The 20,356-nt window shown below is 40.9% G+C and overlaps 1 non-coding gene across 1 annotated transcript; it reads left to right on the top strand.

The window, feature by feature from the left end:
* The first annotated feature begins 19,473 nt into the window (after positions 1 to 19,473).
* Positions 19,474 to 19,566, top strand: LOC122450667. The gene has a single exon (XR_006272169.1). It is a non-coding gene; the product is annotated as a small nucleolar RNA SNORD116 (small nucleolar RNA).
* Positions 19,567 to 20,356: the final 790 nt, after the last annotated feature.

The following is a 20,356-nucleotide window of genomic DNA, read 5'->3' as shown; positions in this document are numbered from 1 at the left end:
TGCTTTTTGCAGCCTCTCCTGGGACAAGACACTCAGGCTTCCCCTGTAAATCTTGCCAGCTCCCCAGATCTGCTCCCACAATCAGTTTCTCTCCTGGAAAATTTAAATCTCTGCTTAAAACATTAACTTCTTCTTCATTTAATTTTTTTTATTGCTAAGGGTTTACAGCTGACTTTATGGCCCTGGGATGATTAATTTTTAATGCCTTTCGTTCTTTCCTCTTTGACCAACTCCCTCCACTTTCAATTTGAATGCAATTGTACCTTTCTCAAAAGCGTTTGCCGCTTGCTGGTTTGCATATTTCGGGGAGTCAGAGGCAGCTGATGCAGAGTGGAAGGCAGCATTCCTGCAGAGAATGACTGAAAGATAGACAGCAACTCTGTGCCTTTCCTGTGAGTCTTCTTGACAGCAAACTCTCTAGCATCAGTAAATCTGCCAGTTCTAGGTCCTGGCAGACAATGAATTCCCTGAGAGGGTTACCGTGCTAAATTCTGCCATTGTCATGCACAAGGTATGGATTGAGTCATATCTTTCAAACTACTGAACATTCATTGGGGAAAACACATATCCCTTTAAAAACATACCTTAAAGGCAAGTCATACCTTCTCCCAACCCCCTACTCAAAAAACACAAGTGAAAGAAACTGAGGGTTTGTTTTGCAAGTCAAAAAGTCCCCCGGCTTTTTATATTCACACAGTATATGGCCATTTAAATGTTGCAGAACATTTAATGACATGAAAAACGTGTTCACTATATATTCGGTGGAAAAAACCAAGCTGCAAAACAGAGAGTAGGGTATAATTTCTAAAGGTATATTTATGCATAAAAATACTGAGGTTATTAATAATAATTCTCTCTAGGGATGATAGAAATAAATGTTTATTTTTGTTCTTTGCTTCTCTGTGATTTCTAAGTTTTCTATATGACTATGTATTGCTTTTATAATTAAAAAATAAGAGCTATAATTTAAAATAGAAGTTCCTTGCATTTAGGGTGATAATTGAAATTAAATAAAGAACCAGAGACCAAATCCTTGAGAGTGTGTAAAGGAGAAATGGTAGATGCTCAAAATTAATAATAATATTTATCAGTATATTAAGGACAGTGGTAGGAATATCATATTCCTAACTCTCCAGTTTCACAGTTTTACAAGCTTGAAAACTGGGGGTCAGAAAAGTTACATCAAGTGCCCAAATCTGCACAGATTAGGCTCACGATTGACAAATTTCAGATCCCCATGACTTCAAAATGCACACAATTGTCACAGTTCCGTACTGCCTGAAGAGCAGTACATCTCTACACACAATTGAGCTACCCCAATAGATTCATTTATTTTATACAGGAGACGCACTGACTCCCAGCCCCAGTGCTAAATCAAGAGCAGGTTTCTAAGCCATTTTTATTCTTGCTTTTAAAAAATATATGTGCAAGTGTAGAATAACATATTCTTTCCATTACAATTTATGAGCATGTCATAGTTTACAATGCATTTTTCACATCCATTAGTCTCCCTAACTATTTGATTTATTCACTAGGTAACTAAAATATCATCAAACTATACTTAAAATATTTAACAACCTGTGCAGAAAAATAAATATATGTATAAATCAAAAATGAAAACCTCTGCTCCTATTTTGTCTACATAAACCAAAGTATATATATTTATAGAACTGGTTAACAGGTGACATAAATTGAAATAAAAGTTGTTTACCTGATTAATAATTTCTTCTAATACCGTAAATTATTGACACTACCCTGTGTTGGATGAGGCTGTCACTAGCTATCATCATGTAGGCTCCATCTGTTCAGCCACAATTTGACAGAAACTCTGCTAAATGGATGATCATTAGGTCATGAGTAGTCAAGGAATGTCTCTTATCATCACCAATGTTTTATTTATGGTGATGATTCTTCTCTCAGCTTCCTTGAAGTAACAGCAATTCCATTCAAATTCTTTGCTAGGTCTTATAATAAGGTCTAAATGTTTTCTAGAGTCAATGGCTCTATGATCAACTAAGTCACCAAAAACATTTGATGACTGAAGGAAATGGCAACCCACTCCAGTATTCTTGCCTGGAAAACCCCATGGATGGAGAAGCTTGGTAAGTTACAGTCTCATGGGGTCAGAAAGAGTCGGACACAACTGAGTGCCTTCATTCTTTCATTATATATTTTAATAGGTTGAATTTAAGTCTTTCAACTTATGTGCTTGATTCCTAATTATGCTATTCTTAATTTAAAAAACCTGTTTCCATATCTGTGAAATAGGGATTATGATGGTTACTACAGAACTTAAATTTCATTATACATAATGTCTGGCATAGAAACCCTGTTAAACATTAGCTTTCCTTTTTATTAAAATAAACATAGTCAGTACCCGTGCTAGATGGGCATTCCACGGATTTTCAAAGACTGAGCTCATTGAATGAAAGTGCTATTTATGCCTCATGGCTTCCTCCCTCCTCACAGCCTCTCTCTTATCTCAGGAAGTGACCAATGTGCAGGGAATTGGCAATGTCTGGCCATTGTTATGTTGTCCACTATTTCTGTCACCACCCCATCCTCCCACTCTTGCAATCTCTCCAAGTCTCTTACACCCCAAATCCCACAGATATTTCAGTTCTTATAAGCAGAAATAGAAAGGTGACCCCAGAGTAAGACACCCTCTGCTGCAGAGGCCCACAGCTTCGCCTGGGATCCAGCCCAGTGGGAGGGGGTATTAGCTTGTAAAGGGGTGAGCACCCCTGCCAAGGACTCTATCTCCCCTCTGTGTGTGTGTGTGTGTGTGTGTGTGTGCATGCTAATTAGCTTCAGTCATGTCCAATTCTTGGAGACCCCATGGACTGCAGCCCACCAGGCTCCTCTGTCCATGGGATTCTTTATGCAACAATACCGGAGTGGGTAGCCATACCCTCTTCCAGGGGATCTTCCCAATCCAAGGATTGAACCCATGTCTCGTATGACTCCTACCAATGTCTAAGCTTGCTCTAGCATGGAGGAAATGCAGGGGGAGAAGCCAGGGGATAGGAGCCATAAATAATAGTAAATGAATGGGCAGGGCTGGGTTCCAACAAAATTGTATTTAGTTTGTCAAGCCCTAGGCCCTAACAGCAGAGAAGGCAATGGCTCCCCACTCCAGTACTCTTGCCTGGAAAATCCCATGGACGGAGGAGCCTGGTGGGCTGCAGTCCATGGGGTCGCGAAGAGTCGGACATGACTGAGCGACTTCACTTTCACTTCTCACTTTCAAGCATTGGAGAAGGAAATGGCAACCCACTCCAGTGTTCTTGCCTGGAGAATCCCGGGGACGGGGGAGCCTGGTGGGCTGCCATCTGTGGGGTCGCACAGAGTCGGACACGACTGAAGCGACTTAGCAGCAGCAGCAGGCCCTAACAGATGTCCAATGCACAGCAGGTGTAAGTGAGTGCCTAGAGAGGCAGTTGTGTTTAGTTGATGAGTCCAACTCTTTTGCGATTCCATGCGCTATAGCCCAGCAGGCTCCTCTGTTCATAGGATTTCCCAGGCCTGGAGTGGGTTTCCATGCCCTCTTCCAGAGGATCTTCCCGACCCAGGGATCGAACCCCGTCTCCTGCACTGGGCAGGGTTCCTCTTAATTTTGAAGGAAGAGCAGAATCCAACTCTGTTGACAGATCTTTTATCCCCACCCCCGTACAAACTGAAATACAAAGCTTGAAGTGGAGGAAGTACAAATTTGCATAAGACCAAAAAGATCTTCTGGGAAATAAAATGTCAAGACATTTTAAACTTTCCTCCAGGTTCAAAGTTACTGAAACATCTAAATATTTGAGGGGAAGATAGAGGGTGTCCCTGACCAAAGCCTATGGACAGGAAAGCTCTACCAAGCCCCTGAGATCAAAATCACCATGAGTGAGAGGGAGGATATTGTTTCTGGATTTGCCAGAAAGCTAATCCCAAACCATGCATTTTGATAACATGATGTATTTATAATCCTCAGGCAATGTGTTGGACTAATTGAAAAACCTGGCTAGAGAAAGTGCTGTTCCACTGAGTCAGTGTTGGCATGAGGTACCCACATCTAAACATGACTCAGGGGGTGGGTTGTTCTAATCCCTGCTGTGCTATGCCACAAGCCAGCATCTCCTCTATCCCTATGGGCTGGACCTTGCAGGACCTGGTGGTTTTATGAAGCACCAGAGATCAGTAAAAAATAATAATAATAATAAGCCTTTGGAGAGAGAGAGACAACTTGGACTCACCATCTGGAGTCAGTTGGCACCCCAGGCTTCTTGGACCCACCATGAGAAGAGCATCCTCTGAGGAAAAGACTACATTTCTTGCCACTCTGAGCAGATGGAATCCTGAATATTGCATAATGATGCATCCTTTTCAAATGACATCTATTTGTCCTAACAAACTAATGATGATGTTCCCTCTAATTACAAGTTTAGCAGTAAATTTTTACATGAAAGGATGAATAAATGAATGAAAGCTGGAACAGAATACCTATGCCTGAAGCAGAATTCCATATCTTTGGCTTCCAAAAACTCTCAATCAAATGTCCCTGAGAACTTCCTCAGATCTGACTTCCAACACAAACCTTGTATGATTTTGTGCACCGTGATGTGAAGTACACAGCAGTCTGGTTACATGAGAGATGACACAAGTTAACAGCTTTTCAAAATTTCTTTTTCACCCTTGATGAGCACAAGTTCACAGTCCATAGGTCCCTGCAATCCAAATATCCCCACGGAAACACTTTTGGCATATCACTCAGTCTCTTCCTCCGAAGCTGTCAGGACCAAAGCAGTGACAGTGTTAGGTTTTGTTCCAGTGCGCCTGTTAGGTGTAACTCCATTGTTTTACTCAGTAACCACTAAATCTGTCAGTCAGTCTTCACAGGTTTTTCTGACCCCTCCACCACCCTAACACCCCCCTATCCTCCAGCAACCAGAGGAAATTTTATCAAGCTCAGTCAAAGGAAACCATTATATAAACATTAAAAGACTGAAGGGCTGATCAGAATAGACATTTGATATCATAGGATTTGTAAATTGACTTATGCACTGTGTGATATATGGCAAGGCATCAAGAGGCAATGACCATTTTGTGGGGGAAGATCATAAACCCATCAAGTGCTCTACCCCCATGTGCATATGAGACCACTCTGGTGCCAAAAAGTGATGCCATCACCTCATTCAAAAGAGCTAATGCATTTCTAACTTTACTATTAATGTTGTCTTTTAATAGGCCCCTCTCTAAAAAAGAGTTTCATTTTTTGTTGACATTTCCAATATGATTATTTACACAGCTGGAGAGAAGTAAGTTCTCTAAGAGCTACACTGTAATTTTGCTGTTCTGCACCCAAAAATTCCTGAAACCAGCATTCCCAGGGGTCTATGCATCATTTTAATCACTGGCCTCCTTATTCCTATCGGTTGCTTCTTGCCATTTGAACACTCATCTGTTTCTACAGGAAGTCATGTGAAATGCCATTCTGTGACACAGAAGTCCAAGAGCTCCCAAGAGGACAGGTATGTCATCATTCAGGACAGGTATGTCATCATGCAAAGGGTGCTGCTGGCCAAGCATCTCTGATGCAGGCAGAATCATGCCTTCTTGGCAGAACACTGACAGCTCTCAGCAATATGTCCTATCTATGCTGGTGTTTTGACAGTTTCAGTACTATCAAAGTAAGTGTATACATGGGTATTCACACAAGTTGTTTGACCTTGGGCAAGTCACTGTATCAGAGGATCCAATGGGGAAGCCCTCAGTAAGTTCTAGGGGTGCTAATATCTGCCATTCCATCTAACAGGATGTGAGTAGTGTCAAATGAGGAAGCAGATTTAAATGCATCTTGTAAACTCTACAAAGAAAGCAAATAATAGAGAGAGTGGGGCTCTGGAGCCGAAGAGCTGGCTTAGAATCCTGTTGTATAACCAGACCATTACTGCATCTCTCTGAGTCTCAAGTCTCCTGATCCAGAAGGGGACAATAATAATTATCACACAGGGCTCTTGTAAGCAACTGCATCGTGTGGTGCAGAGTAGGCACATAATACATGAATATAACATACACATATTTTAAGTGGGCTTTCATTGGTGGCTCAGAAGGTAAAGAATCTTCCTATAATGCAGGAGACCTGGGTTTGATCCCTGGGTCAAGAAGATCCCCTGGAGAAGTGAATAGCAACCCACTCCAGTATTCTTGCCTGGGAAATCACATGGACAGAGGAGCCTGGTGGGCCACAGCCCATGGCGTTGCAGAGTTCATCAAAAACTGAGAGACTAATACTTTCACTTTCAAGGAGAAAGGAGATACAAATATGTGTTTTCAAATCTATATGTAACCAAAAGTCTTTTGCATCCTTTTTGTAACCTTGCCTTCATGATTTACCCATTTCTCACTGGAACAAAACAGGATGACAGTGTCTCCTCCTTCATGGAATGTATAATCTCTCAGGGCCTCCTTCACTGTACTATAAGATGCCTTCATGCAAAATTGAAAACTCAGCCCCCTTTAGGTAGACACAGTCCAATGAAAGGAAAGCTTTTTTTTTTTTTTTTTTCATTTATTTTTATTAGTTGGAGGCTAATTACTTCACAACATTGCAGTGGGTTTTGTCATACATTGACATGAATCAGCCATGGAGATTTCAGCTCCCATGAGCCACCTCAACCAGAGATCCTGTGAAAAACACAACCAGGGGAATTATAAAAAATAAAAAATTACATTGTGTGATACCCTGCGAAATCTCAGAGCAAGAGGTAAAACAGGCCCTTCAAAAAATTAGAACAGTAATGTGCTTCTTACAGCCACACAGTAACCCACTGAGTTTGCCTACTGAATTTATCAAAAAGTCACCCGGATGTCTTTGGTATTAAAAAAATTAAAACAAAATTTAAAATAAAGAGAGAAGTTAAAAAAAAATCACCTGGAACGTAAATTGGTACAACCACTATGAAAAATAGTATGGATCTTCCTTAAGAACTTAAAATAGAACTACCATATAATCTAGCAATTCTACTTCTGGGCATATATCTGAAAAAAAAACCTGAAATCACTCATTTGAGAGTGATATATGTACACGCTAGTGTTCGCAGCAGCACTGTCTACAATAGCCAGCACATGGAAGCTCAAGTGCCCATCAACAGATGATTGGATTAAGAAGATGTGGTGTGTGTGTATTTTTATATATAATGTAATTTTACTCAGCCGTAAAAAAGAAATTCTGCCCTCTGTAGCAATGTGGATGGATCTCGAGAATGTGACATTTAGTGGAATAAATCAAAGACAAATATTATATGATACCACTTATCTGTGGAATATAAAGATATCACAAATGATTGCATATGCAAAATAGTAACAGACTCACAGATATAGAAAACAAACTTGTGGTTCCCAAAGGGGAGAGGGGAAAGGGGAGGGACAAATTAGGGCCATGCTGTTAACAGATACAAACTACCACACATAAGATGGATAAGCCACAGGGATCTAGAGGGAACTATGCCCATTATTTTACAATACCCAATAATGGATTATAATCTGCAAAAATAATGAATCTCCATGCTGTACACCTAAAACTAATACAATATTGTAAATCAACTCTATTTTAACTTAAAAAAGGAAAGCAAACCAAAAATAGTCACCTAATAAGTCATTAAAAGTGAACCTCCACTTTGGTCATTTCCCAGTGAAGAAGTCTTGAGCTGTCATGTAACATTCTAAAGAATTCCTTGATTTCCTAACCAATCTTGTTTCAGTGTCTTAAAATAAATAATGCATTATTTCTTGGAGGTATTAATCCATGGTTTCTCTAGTGAAGCTGCAAAAATTAAGCCACATTTAGGACCAAAGGGAGAGAAAAGATAAAGAGAGCCTAGATAGCAAGGTCCTCAATGTAATGAAACAATTTTTTTTCTACTTCAGACAAAAATAATAAGCCACAACCTCAAGAACTTGGTTACAAGTGTGGTTCTAAGCCCTTAAGATATAAATAATAAATGTATATTCAAATATCAGTAGTAATAATAAGAATAAATGCCACTTGTTGCCACATAGGGATTGCAGTTAACAGACTATTTTCATATCCATTTCTCATATAACTCTCCCCAATAACCCTACAAAAAGGAAGCACAGAAATAGTATTCCCTTTGGTGATAAGAGGTCAAGACTGAGAGGAAGGATGACTTACCTGTCACTACACATGTATAGTTAGTGGATTTAAATAAAGACTTCTGACTCTCAGGCCTAGGCCATGCCATGACACTTCTGTCACTTTCTAGATTCTTTCCGTTATATTAGCCAGTCTCCCCAGTGCCCATTTACAGTTGTTTATTGGAAAAGCAACAGAGTTCCAGAAAAACATCTATTTCTGCTTCACTGACTGTGCCAAAGCCTTCGACTGTGTGGATCACAATAAACTGTGGAAAATTCTGAAGGAGATGGGAATACCAGACCACCTGACCTGTCTCTTGAGAAACCTGTATGCAGGTCAGGAAGCAACAGTTAGAACTGGACATGGAACAACAGACTGGTTCCAAATAGGAAAAGGAGTACATCAAGGCTGTATATTGTCACCCTGCTTATTTAACTTATATGCAGAGTACATCATGAGAAACGCTGGGCTGGAAGAAGCACAAGCTGGAATCAAGATTGCTGGGAGAAATATCAATAATCTCAGATATGCAGATGACACCACCCTTATGGCAGAAAGTGAAGAGGAACTAAAAAGCCTCTGATGAAAGTGAAAGAGGAGAGTGAAAAATTTGGCTTAAAGCTCAACATTCAGAAAACTAAGATCATGGCATCTGGTCCCATCACCTCATGGGAAACAGATGGGGAGACAGTGGAAACAGTGTCAGACTTTATTTCTTTGGGCTCCAAAATCACTGCAGATGGTGATTGCAGCCATGAAATTAAAAGATGCTTACTCCTTGGAAGGAAAGTTATGACCAACCTAGACAGCATATTAAAAAGCAGAGACATTACTTTGCCAACAAAAGTCCATCTAGTCAGAGCTATGGTTTTTCCAGTGGTCATGTATGGATGTGAGAGTTGGACTGTGAAGAAAGCTGAGCACCGAAAAATTGATGCTTTTGAACTGTGGTGTTGGAGAAGACTCTTGAGAGTCCCTTGGACTGCAAGGAGATCCAACCAGTCCATCCTGGAAGGAGATAAGTCCTGCATGTTCATTGGAAGGACTGATATTGAAGCTGAAACTCCAATACTTTGGCCACCTCATGTGAAGAGTTGACTTGTTGGAAAAGACCTGATGCTGGGAGGGATTGGGGGCAGGAGGAGAAGGGGACGACAGAGGATGAGATGGTTGGATGGCATCACCGACTCAATGGGCATGAGTTTGAGTAAACTCCGGGAGTATGTGATGGACAGGGAGGCCTGGCGTGCTGCAGTTCATGGGGTCGCAAAGAGTGGGACACGACTGAGCAACTGAACTGAACTTAATGCATGATAACCAAGCCTGGAGATCCCATACAGAACCTACTCATTATTCTCCTCCTGCCTGTAGACATCTGTTCCAGCCCTCCTCTTCTGTCATCCACCAAAAGAAGTAAAGTCCAAAGTAGTGATCAAATAAAGGTTCTGTACAGTCTTTCATGCACTACACACGTGTATCAAAGCTAGGACCCCACCACTGAATTGAGAAGATGCTCCACAGGGGGAAGCAATTCTGAACTAGATGCCCTTACTTTTGAAGAGGGTCAGGGAGTTAGTCACATCAGGCCAAATGGATGGACAGGAATATCCTTTGAAGATGTCAAATAGATCTGAAGTGCTGAAGACAGCATCACTTAAGGGCTCTTCAAAGCCCCCAGATTGCTAGCCATTTTACAACATCATCAGAAATGGGAACTGTCTCATTAGGGGAACCTACTGTGAGCTTGATAACACAGTGTAATGTATGACTCATCTTTGAGCCCAGTCATGCTGACAGCTTTTTGATTTAGTGTTTTTTGAATCAATTTTCCTATCACACTCACAGTGAATTATACCGAATAGTTTACAGTGTCCTGGCAAAGTCAGCGTACCATTTAATAAGTCAGCAGCTGGTGTCTACATACAGTGGAAAGCTACCTCAATGTTACTCTGAGGAAGGGCTATTGTGATTGTTCCCATTTTGCAGATGTACAATTTTACTGCATGCAATTAGTCATGGTTACTTACCTAGTCTGAATGCACATTCTGGCTAGCTTTGTCCAAGCACTAGCCAGGTGACCTTGGCCAGTCACCTAATCTCTCTGAACCTGTTTACTCATCAGCTGTACTAAGAGATTGCATTAGATAATCTCCAAAGCAATTTCCAAAAATGTTCTTTTTAATTTTCTGACTCTCCTCAAATCATAGTTTGGAAGAGTGCTAGATACAAATCCAAGTGAATAAAAACCATGGAAATCATTCCAAGCTAGCAATATCCAAGAGAAACTTTCTACAATGATAAAATGCTCTATAACTCCAATTTAGGTCAAATACAGTGACCAATTTAAGTCAAATATGCTAGCCACTCATAGCTAGCAAATACTTTAAATGTTGCTAATGAGGCAAATAAAACTGAATTTTCATTTGATTTTATTATTAATTAAAATTTAAATATTCCCATGTTGCCATCATTGGACAGCACAGGTCTAGACAAAGATGTGCATTTCCATGGTAAGTCTCAGGATTGCAGTGATGAGAAAGAAGAAATAAGAATTTCTGAAATATAAGGGACAACTTTTTTTTAGTTTGGATATAGTTCAAAATTTTCCATGGCCAAAGTCCTGGGCCAAATGGCAGATTTCCACTCCATCCCTTTCATATAGGACTGTCTTTTGATCCCCAACAAGAAAGCTATGTAATGACAGTTTCCACAGTAAGATTATGGAGACTTGGACCAAGGTGGCAGCAGAAGAGATGGAGAAAAATGGAAAGATGATGGATGTATTTTAGAAGCACAGCCAGCAGAGGTGACTGGTAGTTTGGATGCAGGTGATAAGGCAAAAGCAGAAATAGAGGTAGATGATGTCTAGATTTCTGACCTGAACAGAGTATTTTCCACTCTACATTTCAGTGACATCTGGTCTCTCCTATATGTGTTGTGAAGCTCTGACTCAACATAAATACCCGGATTAAAGTTGCCCTCTCTCTCCATCTCACCTCCCAAGAAAACAGATTGCAGCTTTATCCTGAGAATGGAAGGATTCATACTGTCAAAATCATAGAGACACTTCCCAGTTTTGGAAATCTGTAGTCTCAGCTGTGAGACCTCTCTTCAGCCATAACATGAGTTATCCAACAAGGTCTAACCAGCCTCACCCATGAGGATTATTTCCCCTCCCTAGCCAAGTGGGGGAATGGAATTTTAACAAGTAAAGTACTACTTAACAGATAAGTACAGTAAATTCTCTACCTATGAATGAGCTCTGCTCCAAGACCACATTTGTAAGTCCACTTCAGTGGTTAGTCCAACAAAGTTAGCTTAGGTACCCAACTAACACAATCCCTGTATACTGCTGCTTTTAGCTTGCTTCAGACATCTTGGGCTTAAAATAAAGATACTGTACTAGTGTACTCTATACAGTATTGTACAATAAAGTACACAAAAGCATAACCGTGTGTAGAGGAGGCACACACGTGCCAACATACACCAGAAATGTGACTGGACAGGTGAATGCAGGTTCACATCTTTGAAAGTTCATAATTTGAAGGTTCATATGTAGGGGGCTTACTGTATCAGAAAGTGGCAAGTAGGGAGCTGTTCATAATCTGTAGAACAGAGTTATTAGGAGGGTGTTGATGGAATCCAGGACACAGCACTGATGTCAAAAGGAGAAGGTGTCCAGAGCCATCATAAAGACTGAGAACCAAGAATCTATAACTAAGGAAATGGCCCAAGTGAAATGATTCTGAAAAAGGAGGAGAAACCGCCAAGGTGACCCAGTGCATTTTACCTGTCAGCTTAAATACTACCTGTGAGCTCACAGCTTTTGGCCCAGGCCTCAAAGTCACTCAAAACCATCTGGCCAACCATCACCTTAGCAACAAAGAGAGTGGGGGGATAGTGCAAGTGTTTTCTATCAATACCAAGTTAATTACAGAGCCCTGACCCTGTTTTTTCATTGCTCATTTCATCACATGGCAGTATTTAAAGCAACACCTTTTCCGACGAAAATGAATAAAACTGGATACTGCCAATATGTCACCTTTGTGTATGAAAAAGACTCCGCTGGTATTTGAAGGATGTTCCTCGTGATTGCCTATTGTCATAGCCTGAGATTAGAGGGGAGAGAAAGTATGGCTTCTGATTGTTACAGCCATGATGAGAAAGGCCTCCAGTCACATCTTATTAATTTACTGTGGAACAGAATGTCACATTGACATTTCAAATTATCCTCTTGCTTTGTTCACAGGATTATTTTGAGCTTAAACTCATTGGGCTTCTAGCTTGGCTATTTATGTGAGCTAAGAACTCTAATCTCCTGATGTCTTGACCTGCACACCAGACTAAATTTTACTATTTATAAAAATGATTGACTGTCCTACCTTGGGGTCAGACAGGCCTGGGTCTCCTTGGGTTAAGTGATTTATCCTCTCGGTGCCTTAGCATCCTATATCTCATAAAGAAAATAATATTATCTCTCATGTTTCTTGTGAGGACTGTGTGTGATAATACAGGAAAGGCTTTAACAACTATACCAATAAACAGTAAACTCATAGTAACAATCCTAAGAGCTAACATTTTTAGCACTCCCTAGTAGCCAAGCCTTTTGTTATCACTGCTGTTGTTGTTGTTCAGTGGCTAATTAAAGTCTGACTCTTTGTGACCCCATGGACTACAGCGTACCAGGCTCCCCTGTCCTTCACTATCTCCAGGAGTTTGCTCAGATTCGTGTCCACTGAGCTGGTGATGCTATCTAACTATCACATCCTCTACTGACCCCTTCTCCTTTTGACTTCAATCTTTCCCAGCATCAGAATCTTTTCCAATGATTCAGCTCTCTGCAACAAGCAGCCAAAATATCCAAAATATTAGAGCTTCAGCATTAGTCCTTCCAATGAATATTCAGGGTTGATATCCTTTAGAACTGACTGATTTGATCTTCTTGCAGTCCAAGGAACTCTCAAGAGTCTTCTCCAGCTCTACAATTCAAAGCATCAATCCTTTGGCACTCAACCTTCTTTATAATTCAACTCTCATATCCATACATGACTAATGGAAAAATCATAGCTTTGACTATATGGACCTTTGTCAGCAAAGTGATGTCTCGGTTTTTTAATATACTGTCTAGATTTGTCATAGCGTTCATTTCAAGAAGCAAGCATCTTTTAATTTCATGGCTGCAGTCACTGTCCACAGTGAGCCAGGCCTTTACGTAATATAAATACATTTATTGACTTAAATTCTCACACCAACTTTGTAAGCTAGATGTTATAATTATTTTATTTATTTTTAAAATAGATTTGGCTGCACTGGGTCTCAGTTGTGGCAGTCAGGATGTTGGGATCTTCACTCTTCATTGCATCATGCAGGATCTTTTGTTGCAGCATGTGAACTCTTAGTTGAGGCAATGGGGTCTAGTTCCTGGACCAGGGACTGAACCCAGAACCGCTGCATTGGGAGCGTGGAATCTTAACCACTGGACCACCAGGGAAGTCCCTAGACACTAGTAATTATTACCTCCATTTTACAGATGAGGACACTGAGCCCCTCAAAGTTAGATTATTTGCCAGGAGTCCAGCCCAGGCAATCTGGCTTTAGGGCCTGAGCTCATACAATCTGCTACTTTGCATCTATCTCAATTTCTTGACAAAGCTGCATTTTCCACAGTTTGATCTCCAGCCCAAACTTCCCTCTGAAATCCAAGCTCACATACCCAATATCCAACTGCTTTCTCATCATTTCCCCCTAAAACTCTAACAGACTCTCCACTGGAACAGGCTCAAACTCAAGTGTCACCTCACACACGTCCCTCACCCTCTCCCTGAATCCCGCACCCGTCACCTTACTCTCTGTGTCATTATGTCAGTTTCATCCCTCCAGAAGTGACCACTCTTCCTGCCTCTCCTCTCTCACACCACACATCTACTTCATTAGTAAGTAATTGCTGGCTCTTCTTTCAAAATATTCAGGATTCACCACTTCTCATCACCCCCTCCACATCTCCCTGACCCAAGCCAATCTCTTGCCAAGATCACTGCTACAGCCCCCTGACAGGTCACTCCAAATCTGCCCCGTGCCCCTACATTCAGTGTCTAGGAGCCAGAATCATCTTCATACCCTCCAATGACTCCCGTCCCTCCCTAAGTAAAAGTCAAAATTTGTATGAGACCCCACATAATACTGTCCCTGCTGTTACCTCTGACCTCTTCCTTTGCTATTTTCCCTCTCTTTTTAAAAAAGTTACTTAGTTAATTTTTGCCTGTGTTGGGTTTTCATTACTGCGAAGCCTTTCCCTAGTTGCAGTGAGCCGGGGCTGCTCTTCATTGCAGCGAGTAGGCTTCTCATTGTGGTGGCTTCTCTTATTGCAGAGCGTGGGCTCTAGGGTGCATGGGCTTCAGTAGTAGTGACATACAGGTGCTCTGCGGGCATGTGGAATCTTCTTGGACCAAGAATTGAACCCACGTCCCCTGCACTGGAAGGCGGATTCTTAACCACTGAACCACCAGGGAAGTCCTTCCCTCTCTCTCTCTCTGCTCCAGCCACACTGGCACCCACTGTTTCTGGATCACACCAGAACACCATGACCTCATAGCCTTCACACTTACTACTTCTTCTTCCTTGAAAGTTGTTCTGCCAGATATTGACACGGTGCCTTCTTTAACCTCCTGCTCTCTACTTACTGAAGGCTTTAAATTCTTCTTCCTTTGGTCCTATTTCCCTCCATTATTTCATTCTTCTCCATCTAACACATCATTCATTTTCTTCTTTGTTATGTTCATTACCTATCCTTGGGCTTCCCTTGTGGTAAAGAATCTGCCTGTGGTAAAGAATCTGCCTGCGATGCAGGAAGCCTAGGTTCAGTCCCTGGGTTGGGAAGATCTCTTGGAGAAGGGAAAGGCTACCCACTCTGGTATTATGGCCTGGAGAATTCCATGGACTGTACTGGCCATGGGGTCACAAAGAACTGGACACGACTGAGTGGCTTTCACTTTCACTTTACCTATCCTTTCTGCTAGAATATAAGCTTTACAAGGGCAGAGATTTTTATCTATTTTGTTCATGTCTGTATATTGCCATATGTAAAATAGATGACCATTACAAGTTTGATGCATGAAGCTGGGCATTCAAAGCTGGTGATCTGGGACAACCCAGAGGGATGGGGTGGGGAGGGAGGAGGGAGGGGTTTCAGGATGGGGAGACACATGTGCACCCGTGGGTGATTCATGTCGATGTATGGCAAAAACCACCACAATATTGTAAAGAAATTATCCTCCTATTTTGCTCATGTCTGTACCTCCTATACCTAGGCCATGTGAGCATATAGGGGATGCTCAATATTTATTTAGTGAATTAACAATTGAATAACTCAGTTCCCTCCCAAGAAGGAGCCAAACACTTATAGCAATATTCCAAGTATAATGAACTTCATAATGATCTCCTTGTCTAAGTTCTTTCCTGAAGGTTTACACTTTTCCTCATGTTCAATCTTAGTGACTCATTTCTTAGGGGTGTTATTAATCTACAAATACCTATGAGAAGGAAAAAGTAACAAGCTATTATCAGTAGATAGTATCTTGATATAAATTGGTTTGTATCGTTTTCTCCACCTTGTGAATTACTTGAGAACAGTTCACTTAGAAGTAAAGAAAAAGATGACTGCTGCTGCTGCTAAGTCACTTCAGTCGTGTCCGACCCTGTGCGACCCCATAGACGGCAGCCCACCAAGGCTCCCCCGTCCCTGGGATTCTCCAGGCAAGAACACTGGAGTGGGTTGCCATTTCCTTCTCCAGTGCATGAAAGTGAAAAGTGAAAGTGAAGTTGCTTAGTCGTGTCTGACTAGGGAAGACCAATAAGCCAAGGAAATAAACTGATGTCCAATAACCAGATATTGCACATATGGGAGGTGATAGAAGACAGGGTGGAAGTCCTGGCATGCGGAGGGCACTACAGGGAGAGATGAATCTCTCTTTCCTGCATATGTGCCTGGGCTGGTCTAGAATCTTCAGGAAGAGATCTTTAGTCCCTGGTTCTACAACTCAGGCTCAAATGAGCACCTTGGTTGTTTCTGTTTTCATTTTTTCTCCTCTTTCTATTCTTTTGCTTTGCTGCAAGACCCACGAGTTTATATTCTCCCCCTTTCTCTGCAAGGCTGCTCACATCTGATTTGCCTCTCCAGGCTTCTCTATCACCCACAGCTGGAAATGAAGCAGAACATCTTCCCAGCCCCCTATAGCTGTGAGTCCGGGCCCCTGTGAGTCTGGGCCCTGTGGCACCCCGGCATTAGACAGATGTCCCAAAGCCCATTGCATATTATAGTGACTCACAGTGTTTAGAAACATAGGAATGATTTCTTTACTCGTTCTGAGGTGAGAGCAAGCAGTTGGCAAATCCCCTTGGGGATATGAAAGTGCAGCCCTGGTTGACAGTGACTAGGGTGGGAGAGGCCGGCTCTACAAGAAGATCCGAGTGCAAGTCTGGCTCCAGCTCTCACCAGACATGACATTAGCAAAGTCACTTCATCTTTCTGAACACGATTAGAAAGATTAGATTAGAAAATCTGACTCCTGATTATAAAAATAACCACTCTGATTTCTTAGGATTATTGTAGAGATCAAATAAGAAAATTATGTGAAAGTGTTTTTACAGGACCTGACTACTTTGGGGTAGGTATCCAATGGGGCAAAAGGAGGAGTTGGATATCACTTGAATAAAGAAAGCACATGGGATCTAGGGGATTCCTCACCAAACAGCTACTTTTCTCACAGCTGTGACAACACAAGGAGGGTAACTCCACATCAGGATGTGAGAGGTAGAACCCTACAAACAGGCTGTTCTAACACATATCAGCCGTATTGACCTTATAATTATCAAAATGATTGATTCACTCTATCACATACATAATATGGTTAAGAAAAAGAGGAAAAACTGAAATTCACAAGCTAACCACCCATGGATCACCATTATTGCCATCTTGATAGCCATCCAAACTTCAACACATAAAGACACAAAAATATGCAAGACAAAGATCATTCATATTATTATTTAGCATCCTTTACTTATTTAACATGACATTAATATCTTTTAATATCAGTGAATACAGATCTTTGATTATTGTCCTAGAGGCCATGCAGTAGCCAATCTCCAAGCACTTATCACTTAGGCTGTTTCGAATTTCCCCTCTCTCATAAACAACTTTGCAATGCAACCTTGTGCATATGTCACCATTCACTCATCCATTCATTTTCCCAAGATAAACTCCAAGTAACAAAACTGCTCAAAGGCAAGGCAAAAAGAACCATATTTAGGGTTCTTTTTTAATTACAAGAAAAATGCAGGACTTTTTAAAAAAAATACAAGTAATTTATGCTAATTGCTCACTAAAATCTATGTTCTTTTCATCTGCCTGAAGAGATGAACACTGCAGGAATAAATTTCCCAGCCTCTCTTGAAGCTGGGTACAACCATGGGACTAAGTTTTAGCCAATGGAATGTACACTAAGTAATATATGCCAAGTGCCAGCCTGGCCCACTGAAACCTCTCATGCCATTCTCCTGTGTCTCTCTTACCTCCTTTGCTGACAGCTGACGATACTTAGGGACTCTTTGGAAGTTATGAGTTGAAGATGGCAGAGCTTCCATCAGCCTGGATCTCTGAAAAACCACCACAAACATAGCCCACCTCCTGCTACACTAGAACAAGCTTAGATTAGTCACATAAGTAAGAAAAACTTCTATGTTTAGGCCACTATGCTTTGAGATTTATTTGTAACAGAAATTAAGTGGTAAGTGTTAGTCACTCAGTCATGCCCGACTCTTTGCGACCCCATGAACTGCAGCCCACCAGGCTCCTGTGTCCATGAGATTTTCCAGGCAAGGATACTGGAGTCGGTTGCCATTTCCTTCTCCAGGTATTAGACCTCCTTAATAAAGAAATGTATAACTTCAAGTAGCATAATGCCATAGTTCAGTCAGTTTAGTTCAGTTGCTCAGTCGTGTCCGACTCTTTGCGACCCCATGAATCGCAGCACACCAGGCCTCCCTGTCCATCACAAACTCCAGGAGTTTACTCAAACTCATGCCCATCGAGTCGGTGATGCCACCCAACCATCTCATCCTCTGCCGTCCCCTTCTCCTCCTGCCTCCAATCCCTCCCAGCATCAGGGTATTTTCCAATGAGTCAACTCTTTGCATCAGGTGGCCAAAGTACTGGCGTTTCAACTTCAGCATCAGTCCTTCCAATGAACACCCAGGACTGATCTCCTTTAGGATGGACTGGTTGGAGCTCCTTGCAGTCCAAGGGACTCTCAAGAGTCTTCTCCAACACCACAGTTCAAAAGCATCAATTCTTCAGCACTCAGCTTTCTTTATAGTCCAACTCTCACATCCATACATGACCACTGGATAAACCATAGCCTTGACTAGACGGACTTTTGTTGGCAAAGTAATGTCTCTGCTTTTTAATATGCTATCTACGTTGGTCATAACTTTCCTTCCAAGGAGTAAGTGTCTTTTAATTTCATGGCTGCAATCACCATCTGCAGTGATTTTGGAGCCCAAAAAAATAAAGTCTGACACTGTTTCCACATCTATTTCCCATGAAGTGATGGGACCAGATGCCATGATCTTAGTTTTCTGAATGTTGAGCTTTAAGCCAATAACACACCCCTAAAACATGTGGCATTGGCTCAGTTAGTGGTTTAGTAGAACACAGTGGAGAAAATTTTTAACACAGGCTCATAAGATAGAGATCCATGATATACAGTTACAAGACATTTGGTAAAATATCTTTCTTGGACAACAGGCCCAGTACCTTCTAAGCTTTTATCTGTGGGGGAAGTAGTTAGAAAACAGGTATTAGAGTACGTTGATTATCACTCATTACATTTAGTAAGGGTCTGCAAGAAATATATGAGCTCAAAAAAGAACTGGTTGATTTTCAAGGAAAAATAAAAGAAAATGGACAAAGTCTAACTTAGACATTCATCAACAGATGAATGGATAAAGATGTGGTACATATATACAATGGAACGTTACTCAGCCCTTAAAAAGAATGAAATAATGCCATTTGCAGCAACATGGATGGGCTTGGAGATTATCACACTAAGTGAAGTGAAATAGAAGAAGACAAATATCATATGATATCATTTATATGTTGAATCTAAAATAATTGACCCAAATGAACTTACTTATAAAACAGACTCACAGGCTTAGAGAACGAACTTATGGTTACCAGAGGGGAAGAGGAGTGGAGTGGGAGAGATGGAGAGTGGGGAGGGATAGTTAGGGAGTTTGGCGCTGACATGCACACACTGCTGCATTTAAAATGGATAACCAGATCGATGACGACACCCTCTCATGCATTCCTTGGAAAATCTGAACAAAATGAGTGAGAACTCACTACCGTCTCCTCATCGAAACTGAGGTCCAGCACGTGAAAAAAAAAAAATAGAAAAAAATAAAATAAAATAAAATGGATAACCACAGAGCCCACACACTTTGGAGCCTACACATCACAACTGGAGAGAAACCTGCACACCACAAGGAAGATTCTGCACACTGCAACCAAGACCCAACACAGCCAAATAAATAAATACACAAATATTCCTTTAAAATAATAATAAATAACAGATAACCAACAAGGACTTGTGTATATCACGGAGAACTCTGCTCAATATTATGTAACAACCTAAATGGGAAAAGAATTTGAAAAAGAATAGATATATGTATATGCACAGCTGAGTCACTTTGTTGTATGCCTGAAACAAACATAATATTGTTAATCAACGATGTTCCAATATAAAATAAAAAGTTTAAATAAATCACTGAACCCAAGGTCACCTAAAAAAATGAAAAGGAAACAAGCTATGGTTACCAAAGGAGAAAAGTGGGAGATAGGGTAAATTGGGAGTTTGAGAATGACATATACATGCTGCAATATTTAAAATAGATAACCAACAAGGACCTACTATATAGCATAGGGAACTATGCTCAGTATTCTGTAATAACCTAACTCGGAAAAGAATTTGGGAGAAGAAGGTAACTGCATAACTTTGTTGTGTACCTGAAACTAGGAAAATATTTTTAATCAACTATACTCCAATATAGAATAAAAATTTATAAAAAATAACATTACTGATTTCAGAGGACTAAATCAAAGATTTAGCATAGTTGGAAATATCAAAGAGTTGCAACCATCCTGTCAGTGAAGTAATGTTT

The sequence above is a fragment of the Cervus canadensis genome, chromosome 11 (assembly GCF_019320065.1).
Source record: "Cervus canadensis isolate Bull #8, Minnesota chromosome 11, ASM1932006v1, whole genome shotgun sequence".
In the NCBI taxonomy this organism is placed as follows: Eukaryota; Metazoa; Chordata; class Mammalia; order Artiodactyla; family Cervidae; genus Cervus; species Cervus canadensis.
The sequence above is the reverse complement of the archived record's forward strand: the minus strand, read 5'-3'. Positions and strand labels throughout refer to the sequence as shown.